Source organism: Taeniopygia guttata, chromosome 21 (assembly GCF_048771995.1).
Source record: "Taeniopygia guttata chromosome 21, bTaeGut7.mat, whole genome shotgun sequence".
In the NCBI taxonomy this organism is placed as follows: Eukaryota; Metazoa; Chordata; class Aves; order Passeriformes; family Estrildidae; genus Taeniopygia; species Taeniopygia guttata.
This window is the reverse complement of record NC_133046.1, coordinates 7,479,939-7,497,111: the sequence shown is the minus strand read 5'-3', so window position 1 is coordinate 7,497,111 and position 17,173 is coordinate 7,479,939. Positions and strand designations below refer to the sequence as shown.

General features: G+C 46.6%; 1 long non-coding RNA gene across 1 annotated transcript; it reads right to left on the bottom strand.

Annotated features, from left to right (window-relative positions):
* Window positions 1–6,833: 6,833 nt before the first annotated feature.
* Window positions 6,834–9,869, bottom strand: LOC140680437 (uncharacterized). The gene is made up of 3 exons (XR_012051718.1): window positions 9,759–9,869; window positions 8,578–8,734; window positions 6,834–7,184 (listed from the first exon to the last, which is right to left on the bottom strand). It is a non-coding gene; the product is annotated as an uncharacterized lncRNA (long non-coding RNA).
* Between the last annotated feature and the right edge of the window lie 7,304 nt (window positions 9,870–17,173).

Genomic DNA, 17,173 nt, shown 5'->3' with positions numbered 1-17,173 from the left:
CGATCGTGCAAACAAGCTGCTTTCCTGCTAACCTCAAAGAGCCATTTTAAAGCCTGGATCAGGAGATTTGATCTCCTAGCCGACACTTCTTGTGTAATATTACTATGATTATTCTGCTTGACAAATGGGGGTGCTCCAGAGAAACATCCAGCCCCTGTCCTCTATTCAGTAAGGACATCCTGGAACTTGTGCTGAGGGAACATGGTCATTTAAATTTCTCTCACAGCCACACTGTCCCTTTTTTGAGGGGTGAGACTGCTTTCCATCTTGCCCTGTCTCCTGTAATTTGGCAGTTCCCTGTCCTGGATAAGCTTGACAAGGTTGTCCCATTTCCTCCTCCTGCCAGTTTTGGGATTCGGTTCTTCCTGCAGCTTCCCACACTACTCTAAGGGAAGCTTATTGTCAAAACAGCTGTGAAAGCCCTGGTAAATCATTCTGTGTTAAAAATACATCAAAAAAAGGGTTTATTATTAATGGCCCTGCTGTCAGCACCACAAAATCCCAACTGAGCAGCGAGGCAAGGATTTTCTTCAATGAAGCAGTGCTAGTGCAATCCAGTAGCATTGCTATCTGGAAGAGAAACTTGAGCCAAATTATTAATATAGAAAAATCAAGGCAAATATCAAAAGCCTAAGATACCCAAGAGGTTGGATTACGTAATTCACTATTTTTCTCATGACTTGCACAGTCTTACTAGCTGGAATCAGAATGACCATATGAGGGTCCTGACAGAGTCTGGCTGCAGTCTGAAAGTCTTGGCTTTCAGCTATGGGATGGCAGCCCTGGGATCCACTTCTGGTAAATGTCTGTTTAACACCTGGGAACACCTCAGTCACTGGCTGGCATGGACGTTCCTCAGTGTTTGGCACCAAAAGGTGCAATGTGACCTGCTGCCTGTTCATGGCATGAAGAGGCACCCTGGGCTCACCTTGCTGGGTCCTGGCAGCGCTTCCTCTGCACAGGTGTAAAAGGTGTAAAACCTGGCATCACCAGGGTGGGTGGAGATGGCCACAGCATGGTGTGGGGAGTGATGGCCAAAGCAAGCCAATGCTTACTTGCACAGATATGGGCCAGGCTTAGCACCTGCCACCATGTGTGGTACTGTCTGGTTTCAGGCTTCACCATGGGCTCTCATGGCGGGTGGCAGTTAATTTCTACCTGATGTATTTCACTGTCTACCCACTCTGGGAAGGTGTAGGAGCTTACAGACATTAAAATATCAGAAATAGACTTTCAGCTCCAAAACTGAAGGCTGGAGGCAGCCAATAGCCACTCCACAAGGATGCACAGCAGAACATCTTGGCAGTGTTAGCCATAGCTGCTGCCAGAGACATCGGCTGTTGCAAGAGGGAAAATCTGAATCAGATATAACGAACCAATTGGAGATACCTCGGCATAGTAAGACTGGAGACAGCTGATCCCTGAACACTACCAGCATCCCAGCATCAGTCTGAAACGGATTGTCCCTCTCAGATGAACCTTTCCAGGACCAATCCTCCTCAGGGGTCCACTTTCTTGCCTTCATTGCCCGGTGAATAATGAGAGATGTCTCCAGGACCTCATTCTGTCAGAGAGGTATGAACAGCTTTCCATGACCTTCATGGAATCTGTTTCCTATACTCAATGAGCAGGAAAGCTGAGCTGTGTCCTGTCCCACAGAGTCACTGCAAGTGGAGAGGCCATGAACGAATTCTCCAGCATGCCAGATTTCCTTTCCGCCTTGTCATGGAGGGTGAGCCTGCAGTGTAAAGTAGGGGTAAAAAAAAAAATCTACTCAGTTACATTCCAAAACATCAGGCTAAGTGGGATCTGTACCATCTTTGAGGGATCAGGCTGAAATATCATTAAAATGATGGGGTTTTGCCCCTTCAGAATAGCAAGCTAAGACTTGCCCCCACCACGAATGCAAATGTTTCCACAGATCTCCACACATGTTTTCCCATATTCCACATATTTTAACATATCTGTGAGAGGAAAGGTGAAGGAAAAGGTTATTTTATTTCAAATAAAACTGTTTTTGGACACTCAGTGTCTCGCACCCACCTGGACAAATGTCCGGCATTCAAACTAGAGAGGAGAAGGCATGTCATCTGGTGAGTCCTCACATCTCCTGGGCTCTCAGCTATTGTCCATGCACTGGCTTTGGATACATTTAGGAGCTGAACTGTGTTTTCATGTGGGTCCCACGGACATCACTTTTGCCCCATTTTTTTAAAGACTCCTTTAGGGCCCTTTTTCCTGGGCATAGTCTGTCCTTAATTTTATGCTGTTCTTTACTTTGGGCTGCTCTTTATTTTCCCAGTATGTGGGTCTTGAAAAACTATTTACAGGTGTGCTGCAATCTGAATGGCATTGGTACCATCAATGCCTGATACTCTTCTATCCCATTTTGACACTTTTTCCAAGGCTTTGACCCCTCATTTCGACTTTATGTTTCTACTGCACCTCTCCATAGATGCTCTCAGACAAGTCTTTTGAAGGAGCTGGCATGGCCTTTACCCTCTTAGAAACAGTCTTAGAGAAGTCTTGATCCATATTCCTTTGACTACTGGGCAAGGTGAAGGAGCCATGGAGAAGAGAGGAGTCATTGGTCTTTCAACCACTACCCTTCTCCTGTCCAGCTGGCACAACTTTAGTGGCATGTCCCCTCTTGCTGGCCATTGCTATCTTCACACCATTGCTGCAAACAGAGGATTAATAAACTGCAGCTCAGAAATGTCGATGAACCTGTGGGTTGGCTGTGTTGGACAGAAGATAATTTGTGGTGAAATCCACAAAACGTCTGGGATTTGTAAATGTTTCATGATGATTTGGATCTTCTCCAAACACTCCCATCTACTGACAAACATGAGCCATGAATCATTGCACTCAGGAAAAACTTGCAAGCCCTTGACTTACTGCTCACCCAGCTCTGCTACACTGACAGATGAAAGCATTCACTGCCCAGCAGGGAACAGGGATTTGGGGTCAAGGTGAAGGAGATATTTGGCAGCCCCATGGATGCTCTGTACTGACCTTGGACAGAGGAGGTGGGGACATGGCACACTGGCTTTTCTGGGTGGCAGCCCACAGGACTGAGCTGGATCTGTCCCAGCTAATACCAAGATGTCAAGGGCAGGCTCCCTGACAGAGCCCAGAGATCATCTCCTTTCCCAGAAAGCAGATTCACTTTCCACTGCTGAAGGCAGGGTCCTGGAGGTTTTCTGCCTGATATCAGCTGGAGTCGTGATGTCTTTCTGCAGCCTGGGCTGTTTTGGTACTGCAGAACTCCTTGCAGGCTCTCTGCAGCATTTCCAATTAGTTATGAGTTTTGGACTCTCGAGTAAGGCTTGAGCAAGCTGGCTTTGCATGAAGAGCCCTCAAGAGCTGTTACATCAGGGCATCATTTGCCATTTGTCTCCTTGCAACCAGCAGGACCCATGGGCAGGGAGGTGACTCATCCCAGCCAGACAGTTCAGCTGCAGGGGACTGATCACCTCAGCCCAAGTCATAAAATACTGAACTGTTGATTCATAAACACAGTGGCTGGCAGCAGAACACTGGCTACCAATGCTTGGCTTGTGGGTCAAGGACAGACTCACAAAAATAGCTGATGATGTTGCAGCAGGATGTCTTAGCCCTCTGTCATGTGTTCCCATTCCTGCCTCCATCCACTGTTGAGGCTAGAGGACACAAAGAGGTGATTTCCCAGGACCTTGTGGTCTCTGCTGTCTCCTAGTCTCTCCAGGTGGGAAGCATTAAGGGGAATTAAGTCTCTGATGTGGGCTGTTAGAGCAGCCACACTTTCCCTGGAGCCCTGGAGTACCTGAAAAGCAGCACATCCCTAAGTGGTGGGCATCCTTGGTGGCCTTTGTGGTGTGTCGTGCAGCCACTCAGGCAGGACCACAGGCAACAGTTTGCACACAATATTGCTCCTGGCATGACAACAGCCAACCGTGTCCTCTCCTGTCCTGTCCCCTCTGCTTTCCTCTCCCCATCCTCCCCCCTCCCCCCCGCTTTCTCCTGCTTCTGCTCCAATGAGCTCCAATGCCATAATCTTCTATGAAGATACAATAGGGCTGTACCAAGGAAGGACTCCTCTAGCTGGAGAAATGCAGGAATTTATGTCAATATAGCCTCTAGTCATGGCACAGAGCAGTACAGGTCTTCTTCATGTGGATGTGAGATGTGATATGTACCTTAGCTGTAAACATGATGGAGGCCAAGAATCTGAGTCTATAGCAACTCCCGAAAAGACACTTCATATTTTTCTGAAGTCACCTTAACTTGTGTCTTCAGACAAAGGGTTTCCCTGTGGGTGTGCTGTGCTCTGCTTTGGTGAAGCCCATTGGATCTTAGGGCTTGTTTGAAGATGGCCAGATGCCAGTGTGCAGTTTCTGTCTGATCCAAAATATTACCTCAAAAAAGACAAAATGTGTTACTATTTTGTTGCCTTGGATCCCCAGAGACTTGAGCCTGTTCTCACTACCAGAATTTCTCCTGTGTAGTTCCAGCATGTCTTTTCCTTGGCTTACAGGAGAGTTTCTCTCTCTTTCTCCCTCTTTTCTTGTAATGTGTCCCCAAAATGGATCAATGAGTTGATCAAAATCTGTCTGGCATAAGGGGATAGTTGATCTGAAAGCAAGATTTCCAAGCACGTAGATCACCTAGCTGGTCCTGGTGTCTCCCCAGAAGTAGCAGTTTCTGTGTCATCTCCTGGATGAAAGGGGAGGGCTGAGATAATGTGGGGCAGAAGGAAAGGGAACTTCTGAAATTAACTCCAGACATACCCATCCTCTCTGTTTGCTCCATGCAACCTTCAGGTTTGAATTTGGAGCTTGGCCTCTCTGGTAACCTTGTACAGATACTTCAAAGATGGACTAAGCACCTTTGAATAGCAAGTGGAGGACAGGAACAGTTCTCTCAGCTCCAGCAAACCAGTCCAAGGCTGGGATTTGAAAAGAGTAACTCACAATTTCTGTTGAAAAACACTGCCACTCGTGTGAAAAGCTTGGGAATTTTGTTTTGCTGCTTCCTACCTCTCTGCTAGTGATAGAATGTGAGACTGCACCTGTCTCCCTCTCTTGTAGTAGATGTGCCAGGAGGAGAAAAGGAGAACAGAGCAATGTTTTGATGGTCAGACGTAGCTCCAAAGGTTGTGGATTTCAAATTCCTGGAAATGTTCTAGGAAGTGCAGAGGGCTTGAGGCATTCTGGTCTAGTGGAAGGTGTCCCTGCCCATGGCAGGGGGATGGAATTATAGGAGGTTTAAAGTACCTTCCAACCAAAGCCATTCTCTGATTCTGTGATCGTTGGCACTGGCAGTATTTTGCCATCACATGGCAGAAGTGCCTCCCCTGAAAAGTTTGAAATCATAAGAAAATGCCTTTATCTGATTTGGGCACAAACTTCATGAAACCTTTCAAACAAGGAGAGCTACTGAGATGTTTTGTTTTGGAAACACCTGCGGTCCAAACACTTTGCTATTTCTGAAACCAAGCTATTCCTAAATTCCCGTAGACCTGGAAGCTCCTGCTTCCTGTCAGCTGCTCTGGAAGTCACTGAGGAGCATGGAAGGCCTGGGATTCACAGTTGCCTCAGAACTAGGTGGGCAGATGAGCCAGCAGAAGTGGGAGAGTTCAGAGGTACCGGCTTACACTCAGTCAAATATGCATGACATATGTTCAGAGATATTGTGTGCTGCCAAAACCATCCACCAGTGAGCTCCTGGCTTGTCCCAGTCACACTTCCTGGGGAGATTTGTGTCATTTAGCAGACTGCAGCAGAGAGGAGTAGCAGCCAGGATGGGTAAGCAGTGGGCAGTTAGAGTGAAGGCTCAGCATGTGGCTCCCACAATTCAGTACCAGGAATTCTCTTCCCATGCCCATCTGGGCTCCATGCTTTCAAGGCAATGCCACACAGCCTGAGCAGGGGTACCTATATATGGAAGGTGATAGTGGCTGTGATGGGATGAGTCAGTGGTATGTGCCTTTCCACAAGGAAGGTGACTGGTATTCGTGCCCCTCTGACTATAAGTGTCAAGACATTCTCAGTGTTCTCACACAGGTTCTCCTGCAGATTACCTGCTGAGGGGTGGTCTTGAAGAAGGCCAGGATAAGGACAGGGTTGGAGAACAAATGACCAAGGAACAATGAAATATTGCAAACACAGAGGCATAGAATATGTCTGCTAGGATTGGCTTTGTCCAATGACTCTTGGGTGAGTGTCACCCTTTACAGATAGATATTTTTCTTTCTTTTTCTCCTTGGGATTTTTTTGTTTGGTGAACAGCTCCTACCCCCAGGACATGATTCCTGGTGTGGGAAAGATTTTTGCTCCTGCTAGAACTGCAGGGACTCACACCATGAGCCATACCTGTCCATATCCTTGTGTTTCAGAGTTCAGTTAAAGCGACAGGAACAGTGTAACAGTGATGTTGTTGGGCTGCTGGAAGCAAGTAATGTGTGGTCCCTTTCAAAAATATAATTGTTAACACTGTGTATGGTCACAGCATCTCTTCAGGTCTTCCCAAGAGATCATCCCTCTCCATGCCCAAGGGTGGGTTTCAGATGAGATTTCACCAATGGCACCAGGCTTCTAGAGAGGTTTTCTTGTGCTACAGATGCCAGTTGGTAATTTTGAGATGTTGGTCTAACCATAGCCCTTGATAGAAAGAAGGTGCTTGTGTGGCATTTCCAGCCAGAAGGAGGTCACTAGAAGAGATGGTTGGGAAAACCCCATAGGGAGCATGTATGGAAAGCTAGTCTCCCTCAAACATGTGCAGCATGTCTGTGGAGAGTGATTCTATTTTCTGGGGATTTGCAATGAAGTTTTAATTCAGCATTGGAACTAAAATTCATTTTATTAAGGGGCCTTTAAATATTTCCAGAGCTTGACCTTTTCTGGAGGCTGTTGACTTATTAATGTCTGGTCTGGTGTTCTTCAAACTTTCCACACAGTTCAACTTGTTGCCAGCTGCTTTCAAACACATTTTTCAATAAATTAGTTTGTAATTAAGTACAGTTATTAATGACTGTTTTTCCTGCCTTTCCCATTGGGTTTGCAACTTACTTTTCTCCATATGTCAGAAAATGGCCAATATTTCACAAGGTGAGTGAAGGAATGTCTAATATGATTTTTGACATGTTGATTTGATGCAGTTCCAACTTTGCAACAGTGCTGGTCACACAACGACATGGTAGAGACCTGGGTAAAAAACAAAGTCAGAATCAGGTCCCTGTGGGCAAGAGGAGAGAGGGGGAAGGGAGCTCCTTCACCCTTGGAGAGCCAGTGCATGGGGAAAGCAGTTCATGCAGATAGGTTGGAGGATGGAGAGGAAGAAGCATGCAGAAGAGAAGGAGCAGACCTGCTGGAATGAGGGGAATCATTCTTGTGCTTAAAATTCAGGGCATGAAACTGGGAGCTCTGCAAATAATGTGAAACCCATTTGTGTGAGCACTCATTTCCACTCAAGAGGGACTATCAGGGACACCCATGTGTGGAGAAAGCAGATGGAGCTGAGAGCAGCCAAAAAGGGAAAAGGCACTCCTACACAGAGCCCAGAAAGGTTATATACACTCTACTTTCTGGTGTTACTGAGGTCACTCTTCTTTGTCAGGCACATGGCAGCAAATCCCCCTCTAAGTCCCAGATCTCAGAGGCATTATATATTAAAAGCCTGTGCTCAAGCGTCTGAGTAAACACATCAGCTGAGCAAAGTGTTTTTCTCCACCCCGGGAACCAGTTATCCTGGGAACTGCCAGTGCTGAAACATCAAGGCAGCAAAATCCTCCTGTGAAATCATCTGCCAGAGCGTCTGCAAGGGTGAGGGGCGTGATAGGCAGGTGAGGGAGCCCACCCATGAGGGGGCACAAGGCAGGGACATAGCACCTATTTCATTTCCTGACTGGCTTTCAGGTGAGTCCTGGCAGCTCTGGGCAGCCAAGGCACAGGGGTGGAGTCAGAGAGATGCTGACAAGTAACACATGTGCATGACCATGGGGTGCACACATAAACAGTCCCTCGCCAAAGGGCTGGGATTTCTCCAGGCCCTTTTTTTCCAGGGTCTCACCCTTTTCCTTTCTCTCAGTGGTCCAAATGCTGTGCATTCCCAATGAGGGGAGCCCTGTGGACTGGCACCACCTTGGTCACAGGGATGAGTGTGGGTGCATGCACCGATTCGTCCCCACCACTTCTGGCACGTGTCCTCACACTGCACAGCAGGTCTGCAGGCACGGCATGTCCCACAGCCAGGGACACCTTCACAAGCATGGGCTAATGGACCAACATGGACACTAGTGCTGGAGACATCCCAGTGGCACAGAACCCCATCTGTGCTCTGCTCCCAGCCAAAACATCTCTACCCAGGAAGGAACAATGAAAACAAGCCGAGCAGCCACTTGCCTGGAGAAGGGCTGAAGGGCAGATCATACCCCAGAGCAACTCTCCTCCTCATGCAGCTCCAGCCACAGCTGGACCTGTGCCTGTTGTGTTCTTTCAGCAGATGCCCATGCGGTCAAGCTGCTGCAGTTTATCAGCATCTACTGCTGCCCTTCAGCAGCTGGGACCTGGATTGGGCTGTTTTTTAAGGGCTCAGTACCTGATGCCAGCCCTGGAAGCAGCAGGAGGAAGGAATTAGAAAGGAGATGGGGAGATGAGCCACCAATGGAGGTGAATCCAGAAAGGTAGGACTTGGCGTTGATGAGGACCCAGGGCAGCCTGTATCCATTCCCGGAATCAGAACAAGGCTGACGTCTCTGAAAGAGTGAACAACAAGCCTCCTTCATCAGTGCAGCCACTAGAAAGGAGGAGCAGAGCCAAAAATCCAGGAGAAAAATGTTGTGCAAAATTGTTCATCTGTTACTGATTGGGAGGCTGAGTGCTCAATGCAAACCACCCAATAAAACTGGCTTGGATGAGAATTTCCTGAATCCCAGATTAAGTGAATAAAGATGTTTCAGGAGTTCAGGGCTGTGGTTGGGCGGTTTGCACACAATTTGCTGTTGGTTTCACCCTTTGTTGCTTAATGAAGAACAGAAGGAGGATCTCCCATCTCATTCAACCAAGGGAAAAAATTATTTCTTCTTAATTTAAATTAATTTCCTGTTGCAGGCATAGCTCTGTTTATCTGTCCTACACAGAGGCTCCATCTTGGATTGTGGCTCATTCTGCTCCCTGCAAGACACTGCTCCCCTCAGAGATGGTGGCCTTTCAGCCTGGTGGCATTGACGTGGCATGGCAGGATTTTGCATGGCAAGGTTTTTTGTCAGAAGTGCTTTGAAAATCAGGTCCATTTCTGAGGAAAAACCTGTGATATGACACACTCTGCATGTGCTTCTGACTCATTCAGGCCCTTCCTCTCCATACTCATCACTGCCACCAGGATGCTCCAGGATGCTGTGTCCTTGCAGGAAGCTGCAAGGAACAGAGGGTGCTCTGCTCACCTGCAAGGACTGAGCAGCACCAGGTGGGCAAGGAGCACATGCCACACAGAGGTCGCCAGGGACCAAGAGGATTCCCCACTCTTGCAGCATCTACTGTTGGAGAGCTGCTCTACCATGGGGTTTACACAACCCTGAAGACCACTTATTTTAATAAGCCTCTTATTCACAGTGAGGGGAAGGAGCCAGGCTGTGTGCACTGAAACCTTTAGCAAGTTTCATGGCTACATCTCTTGCTCCTAAAGGCATCAAACTATAGATTTACCTATCTCTCTTTTTTCCATCTTCTACCTTGCAAGGAAATGACAGTCTCTTTACAAACGGAATATCTTTAACTCACCTGGCACGTGGAGCATTCATCCAAGTGGCATCATCTGCCTTGTTAGGGCTTCAAGCTCTAATTAAATGTGCAAACAGGATGGAGATTCCTGGAGAAGCCAAAGAATAAATTTCAAAGAAGGAAAACTAGATCAGAATAAAAGATGAAGAATTATAATGAGAAACTTGACTCAATGGCCTATCTCTCTGAGCCTTAATTTTCTACAAAAAAACTCTTCAGAATATTTCCCTTTGCAGAATATCTGGGGAATCTAGTTTCTTAGGAGGGGTCCAAAGGCTCCAAGGACAAAGAAAGTTTTTTGCAGCATTAAGTCTGGAGTCATTACCAACAAACAGGAAAATGCAGCTTGTCTAGATGGCAACCCACGGAAAATCTGACTGTAACTGTCAGCAGAAGGGTGATGGGCATGAACACGAAGCAGATATGTGCTTTCAGAGGGATGGTCAGCAAGAGTAATGGGATGAATATGAGCAACAGCATATTTAGGCAGGATATCGTGAAATGTTTCCATTTCAGCTATTAGTTTTATTAGGAGAAGTCTCCCATAGGAAACTGGAAGCTGCATCACTTGACTCACTCCAAGCTCAGCACTAGATAACATGAAGCAGAGAACAGGCGTGTGTTGGTGGGGATAGATGGCCCAGATGACCTAATGGTCTTTTGCATCACTCCAATTACAATCCAGCCTGGGTAGAGGCTCTTCACTTGTCTCCATCTGACTCGGGGTGATGACAGGATGGAGAGTAACATCTGAATTTGTTCCAGTGTTATTTTCCAGTGTCTTCATTTGAGGTCTCTTGGGTAGAAGATGGGGTGCAGAGTGAACTCAGCTGAAGTGACAATATTTCTCGGTCTTCTTGCCATGTTCTCCTCCTTGCAGGGCTTGTGTGTGTTGGTGTGGGAGCTGTAGGGTGGCCTGGGCCCCAAAGACCAGGTCCTGGGTCACTAACTGACACTTAGCAAAGGAGTGAAAGAAATAGAGGTACAAAAGCCATCCAGAAAAGCTAGAAGAGCTTCTTACCAGCTTTTGCCATCTTACAGCTGCTCCAGAGTTGGTTATTTCCTTTGCTTGGAAATTGCTGGGTTATTGTGGATGGATGGTGGGAGCAGTGAGAGGTGCAGGATGTTTTGATACAGTCCAACAAGTTGAAGGAGCTGAATACATTTTTTCTGGTGCTTGGGGAAAGCACAGCTCTGAGATGGTGCCAGGAAAGATCCAGGGATTCATCTTGTCCCCAGAGGGAGCCCTCCATGAACCTGTTCCTCTGAAAATAAAGCCTTTCTCAGCTCCTGAGACCTCATCCCTTGGTCTGAGCTGGTCACAGGTGTGCAGACTGCCACCTCTTTAGCTGATACCCATGTGGAACCCATGCTGGGGTCCTCCTCTCTGCCCTGGGATGAAGGTCTGGGTTTACTCTGGAGTGGGGGCCTCACAACCTGTGGTAGTTCCCTATTCCTTAATGTCTGGGAACAATATTCTTATTTTTTAGCTGACTTCACTCTCCCCTTCCTTCAAATACTCTTTTTAAACTATTTCAGCAGCAATCCACCAGCCTCTGTCCAGGCTGCTCATCAGAGGACGTGGGGCACAGGCTGCCCTGTGCTGCTCATGGAGGAGACAATGCAATTTATGGTCCACCAAACAGTTCACACAGCCTTAGCCCACCCCTCTCCTGGCCACATGCAGAGCCAAGTGGGATTTGCAGGGAGACAGTGAAGGGCTCTGGGCTCAGACTGGTGGCTCTGGAACCCATCCAGCTTCTCTGCTGAAATCTAGCAGGTTGCCTCTGGCTTCACAGGGCTTGGGTTTGACACTGTCCTCTCAGCAATACAGCTCAAACAGGTACAATCCAGCTGACATTTCCATGCTCCTCCCTTGGCAAAGTACTTCATTCAAGTTCACCTCTTAACATCAAAGATATTTCTAAGTGCATTATTAAGAGGCACCAAAACCTCTTAGATACTTTGTTAACTAAGAGACTTAACAGTGAGATGGGAAGGATCCCTGTGAGATGTGTAGTGAAGGGAGCTGGAGGAAAATGTGAGCACCTGGGAGGGGAACAAGGGGTAACCACAGCCACAGTGCCTAGGGTGGGGTACACAGCAATGCTGCTGCCCTGGCTCCAACCATCCTGGGCCTGCAGGAGGATCCTGAGTTCTCCTAAATGTTACATGCATGAATGGTGGACCAAGAATTTTGGGGGCTTGGAAGGCTGCATTTCATTGACTGTACAGCTTCCTGAGGAAACAATCTACATCTTCCTCACAAGTGTCAGTGGAGGGGCTGTTGCTGATCTCTACTCTCTGGTTACAGTGACAGGACCTTTCCCCAGAGGGTCGTGGAGCACTGAACAGGCTCCCCAGGGAAGGGTCACGGCCCCAAGGCTGCCAGAGCTCCAGGAGCATTTGAACAATACTCTCAGGCACGGGGTGGGATCGTTGGGGTGTCTGTATAGGTCTAGGGGCTGGATTTCATGATCCCTGTGGGTCCCTTCCAGCTCAGAATATTCTGTGATTCCCTAATTATGTTACTCTTGTTTGCTAACTGAAAAATTTGACTTTGTCATTTGGCTTTGCCTCACTTTGCTGTCTAGTCTAGGAGCTCTCTGGGAATCTCTGAAGCTCGAGAAGAAATGTGGATCCCTCCAAATGGAAGGTCCTTTCAGTTCCTTTCAGTATTTTAGATGCTTTTTCAGAGTGGGATCCACTGTATTCCCTTCCCAGAATGGAAACATTGGACTGTCAGTGATGCTACCTAAAACACTCTCATTTTAGAAATGCCTAACTTAATGCTACAGAAATCATCTGGTCTGTACTGCAAAGGGATAGCACAGATTTTCTTTCTCTTTTGGAAGCAACTGGTCTGCTGCAAGAACAAGAACGTCAGGGGAAAAGCTTGTTTATGGGATTACTGACAGCACATAATGGTTGTCTGGGATGGGATAAAACCTTATCTAAAGAAAAACACAGACAGATACTTGATGGTAGAGGAAGAAATCAAGCTGGAAGGATGAGGGGTCCACAGGGACTGGAATAAAGAAAATCAGGGACACTTCAGTCAATATTTAACAATGGCTTGATATGAGATGTGCAGGCCACTCTGCCATGAGGGAATAGGGAGAACAGGGACTCCTATGAGGGTTCAGGCTTCAGCTGAAACCGAAGAACAGACAGTTACACTGCCACTAGGCTAGGCAGGACCTCGACATGCGCAGACTGAGCATCATGGAGGTGGCACTGCTCCTGCACATGATTTTAGTGACATCATCAGCAAAATGGCACATTCAGGTCTAGTGCTTATGCTTGAGAGTGACACTGAAAACTTGGAAAAGACTCAGGAAAGAATGAGAAAATTATGCCAGGGCTAGAAATCATTCTCAGTGAGAGACAAATGGAACCTGAACTGTTTATTTTATCTATTTTTTTAGAGGTGATTTAATTGTGGTCTGTGAAAACTGATGTGGGGGAATACTTTGAGTGCAAAGGCTCTTTAAGAAGGCAAAGACAGAAAAAGATCCAGGGATTGGATCGTTGGTCGTTGTTGGGCTTGAGATAAAGGAACTTTTTTTACCACAGCTGAGAGATGTGGTAAACTCTTCATCTCATACAGCCTTGGAATGCAGACTGGCCACTTTTCTGAGGATGTGAACTGAATCATAAGCTGTTGGTCTTGGTGAAGTTAAAAATGTGAATTTTCAGCTAAGAAAACCTGAAATGACCCATGGTGGTATGAGAGAGATATTCCATCCCTATCAGGCTGAGATGGTGGCAGGGCCAGGCTTACCTCCAGCTGACATTGGCAAAGGCAGACAAGCACAAAGCTGCTCTTCCTGTGCACCAAAGTCCTGCCTGAGATTGCAAGATTAACCTTCCTTTTAATACTTTCTTCTTTTCCATTAATGCAGTGTTCCTGGGTGCTTGTTCAAAAACTGGCAAATGTGAAAGAATACCTTTCTGCAGCTAACTGATATTTTGAAAATATATTTTTGAAATATATTTTCATGAGGAGAAAGTTCTATACAACACTTGAACAAAACTTGGTGAAATAGGAATGATGTGGCTGGGACTTCTGGCAGTTCAGTTGCTCCTTCTCACACTCAGCCCAGCTTACAGGAGTGAACTGGTGTTACATGTTTCAGCCCAGCCTGACAAAGTTGATAACAGGAAGGTATCAAGGGCAGGATTTGATCAATGTGCAGAGTGTCACCTTTGGAGAGGATCCTGCTGATGACCCATGGAAGGGAGAGTCCTCCTTTCCCTCAGCACGCAATACAGTTAATTTCCCCAGGCACTTCTGCAAGGCAGTCCCCAGGTTTCATTACTCCCAAACACATTGGGTTGCCTCATTTGAAATTTTCTGTAATTCTCCTAAAAGGCAGATCTAGAACAACCAGAACCATACCTCATTCTAGGAATGCAACAGGTTAGGCTTCTCAGAACAAAACTGGAAATAAATTTTCTTAATAAAAATATTAAATGAGTTCAGCCTGAGCTTCTCTTGACATTGTCTGCTCAAGGATCAGCAGAGGGGATGTTGGGTCCTGCAGATACCCAGAACACACTTTGCTCAGGAATTCCCTCTTCCCAGTTTTATTAGGAGGGTTAATGATATTTTCATTTGGGGATTATGTCCTCCTACCCTTAGAAAGGAAAAATACATTTTTTCATGAGTGTGATGATGAAAACTGCTGGGCTGCAGCTGACACAGCAGAAGCTGCTTTGGCCCTGGAGGAGTCAGTGGACTCACCACTTCTCCAGGCACCTTCTGTGGCATCACAACAAATCAGAGTCTCTGAAATAGAGAGACTGGGAGATACTGCAGGAACTATCAGGGCATTGCTGGATGATATTACAACAATCACAGCATACAAATAATGTAGCTCTGCTCAGTGGGCATGGGGTCCCTCCTCTGCGTCTTAAGGTTCTAAGAGAGTTACAGCACTGCTACCAAAAGATATCTTCTGGTCAGTGAGATGAAGGTTTGTGTAGGTGGTCTTTGCATCTCAAACACCCTTTCTCTGATGTGGGAGGACTCAGGCAAGCATCATAGCAGGAATGTGGTATCTGACATTAGTGCAACTTAAATTGCAGGCTCCCCACATGGCAGCCAAGCTGGCCACCTTTCTGGTGCTCTGTCCAGCATGGAAGCTCATGCAAAGACCAACCATGGATGTTGGCACTGGCTGAAGGACAGAACAAACACACATCTGTGCTGGCTGCACCCACCTTCCTTCTGTTTGTGAAGATTCAGGCCCACCCAATCCATGATCAGAGGCCACTGCATGTGTCCAAGCAGCCGACTCAGACAGTGTGGTGATTGAACAGCAAATAAGCAAAAAATATTCTCACAATAGTTTGAGGCTAAATATTGTTTGTCCAAGTTACTTGACCAAGACTCCTGACTGAGGGAGTCACTGCCAGGAACTGAGATCACCTGGGAAGGATTCAGAAGAGAGGGAAATTCATCAGCAGCTTTGTCTCACTGAACAATGGCAGCTTTTATTCCTGGCCAATCACGTTTTGAAATGCATTTCATGCCTGAAACCAGAGTGGATGCTTTGGTCAAACTGAAAACCTGGGCTTGAACTGAACCCCTCCACTCACTGCTGCAGACAATTTTTACCTAAACGTGTTACTGAGGCTGTGAGGAGTCCTGAATCCTGATACAGATGTGAAGAAACACAGCTGAATCCTTACACAAAAGTTTCTGTGGCCTGGGAAGGATTTAAAATCTTCTAAATTACTCATCTGTGTAACTAGGAATATGTTGGAAACTGAGAGATGAAGACAGAACCTTCTTCCTAATCAAACCAAACCAATTTTACCCATCCCTAGTTGCTTCCTACATAACCTTATGAGCACTTTCTTGTCAAGGAGCACTTGGAGTGAGATGGGTGCTCACTTGGCTGGGAAGATGGTTCATTATTATGATGTCCTAGCTCTGTCTGAACATCACACCATGCCTCCTGTTCAGGAGACTCACAAAATCACAGAACGGTTTATGCTGGATGGGACTTTAAAGACCCTCTTATTTCAGCTCTCTGCCATGGGCAGGGACACCTTCTACTAGACCAGGTTGTTCCAAGTCCCATCCAAAGTGTTCCAAATAATTTAGGAGAAACATATTGGAAAAGCAGATGGGTCATTTGCCTCTGCAAAGACCCTGAAGAGAAAAAACAAAAACTGCATGGCCTGCATGAGTCTGTGGGGTATGTGGTACACACTCTGCTCATGGGTGTGCAGGATTTGTGCAACAATTGTATGTACCCAGTGGACACATACTGGTACAGATCTTGTCTGGACCAGGACAGCTTTAACCAGGGCCCGCATATTCTTTTTCGGGATGTGCTTGGAGTCCACCCTGGGCTTGCATCTTCCAAACAGAAGCACAGCAAGGGTCTGGCTCCAGCACAAGGCACAGGCAGTTCAGGGCTGTGCAGGCAAGGATCAAGCTGCCAAGGGCGTTACATGTTTGTAGCTGAAGGAGGATGGTCTCACTGCCTGGACACAGGCACAGCACATGCTTCCCATCTGTTCCATCCCTATCAATAGGAGCTTGTCCTCATCATGATGAGGGTGGAGATTATCCCATGGGCTCAGTGATGTTGCTGGGATGCCCCATTAGCTGAGTGCTAACTAATGGAAAAATCCTGCAAAAGAAAATTGGAACAGGAAAGGGAATAGGAACTTCACTGCACCAGAGCTACAGCTGGTGTTGCCTGCATCTAGCAAAGGCAATAGGAGATGCTGTTTTGGGGGAGTCTTTTGCTGCCTAAGCATTCATGGTCACTGGGCTTCAGACAGCAGAAGGTATATGTCTGACTGTGATATTCCCTTATGGACCTGCTCTTCATTAGTTGGTCTAATCCCTTTTTGTCCATGCTGTCCATGTCAGCAAATTCTTGAGATTTTACTCACTGCATGAAGAAATCTTTCCTTTTCTGTTTCAGAGTGATAGCCTTCCAGTGCCACTGACTGCCCCTAGCTCTTGGCCTTAGGATTGATTTCAATTTCACCTGATTCACTCCCTTCAGTCACTTCAGTCATATCCCTCCTGGTTTTCTTATCTTCAGATTGATGAATACCAACCTTTTCAGTGCTTTTCACAAGACAACCCCTCCAGCCTCCTGATAATTTTAATTATTAATTGAACCACCCTTAGTATATGAAAATTAGAGCCTGGAGGTTTGTTTCTATCCTCTGTTTAACTTAAGAGAAGATCTGGAGGATCTTCTCTTGGACTCCAACTGTGGTGTGTGAACATTCAGCTGCTTGAAAACATATCCTTAAAATATCAAATGCCTTGTTCGTAGGGTTGGCTACAGTAATTCTGAATTTATAGTTTCTTTATAGTGTAAAGACATATGAAGCTCCAGGACGGTTTGGGTGGATACAGATGAGAGATCTCTGTTGGC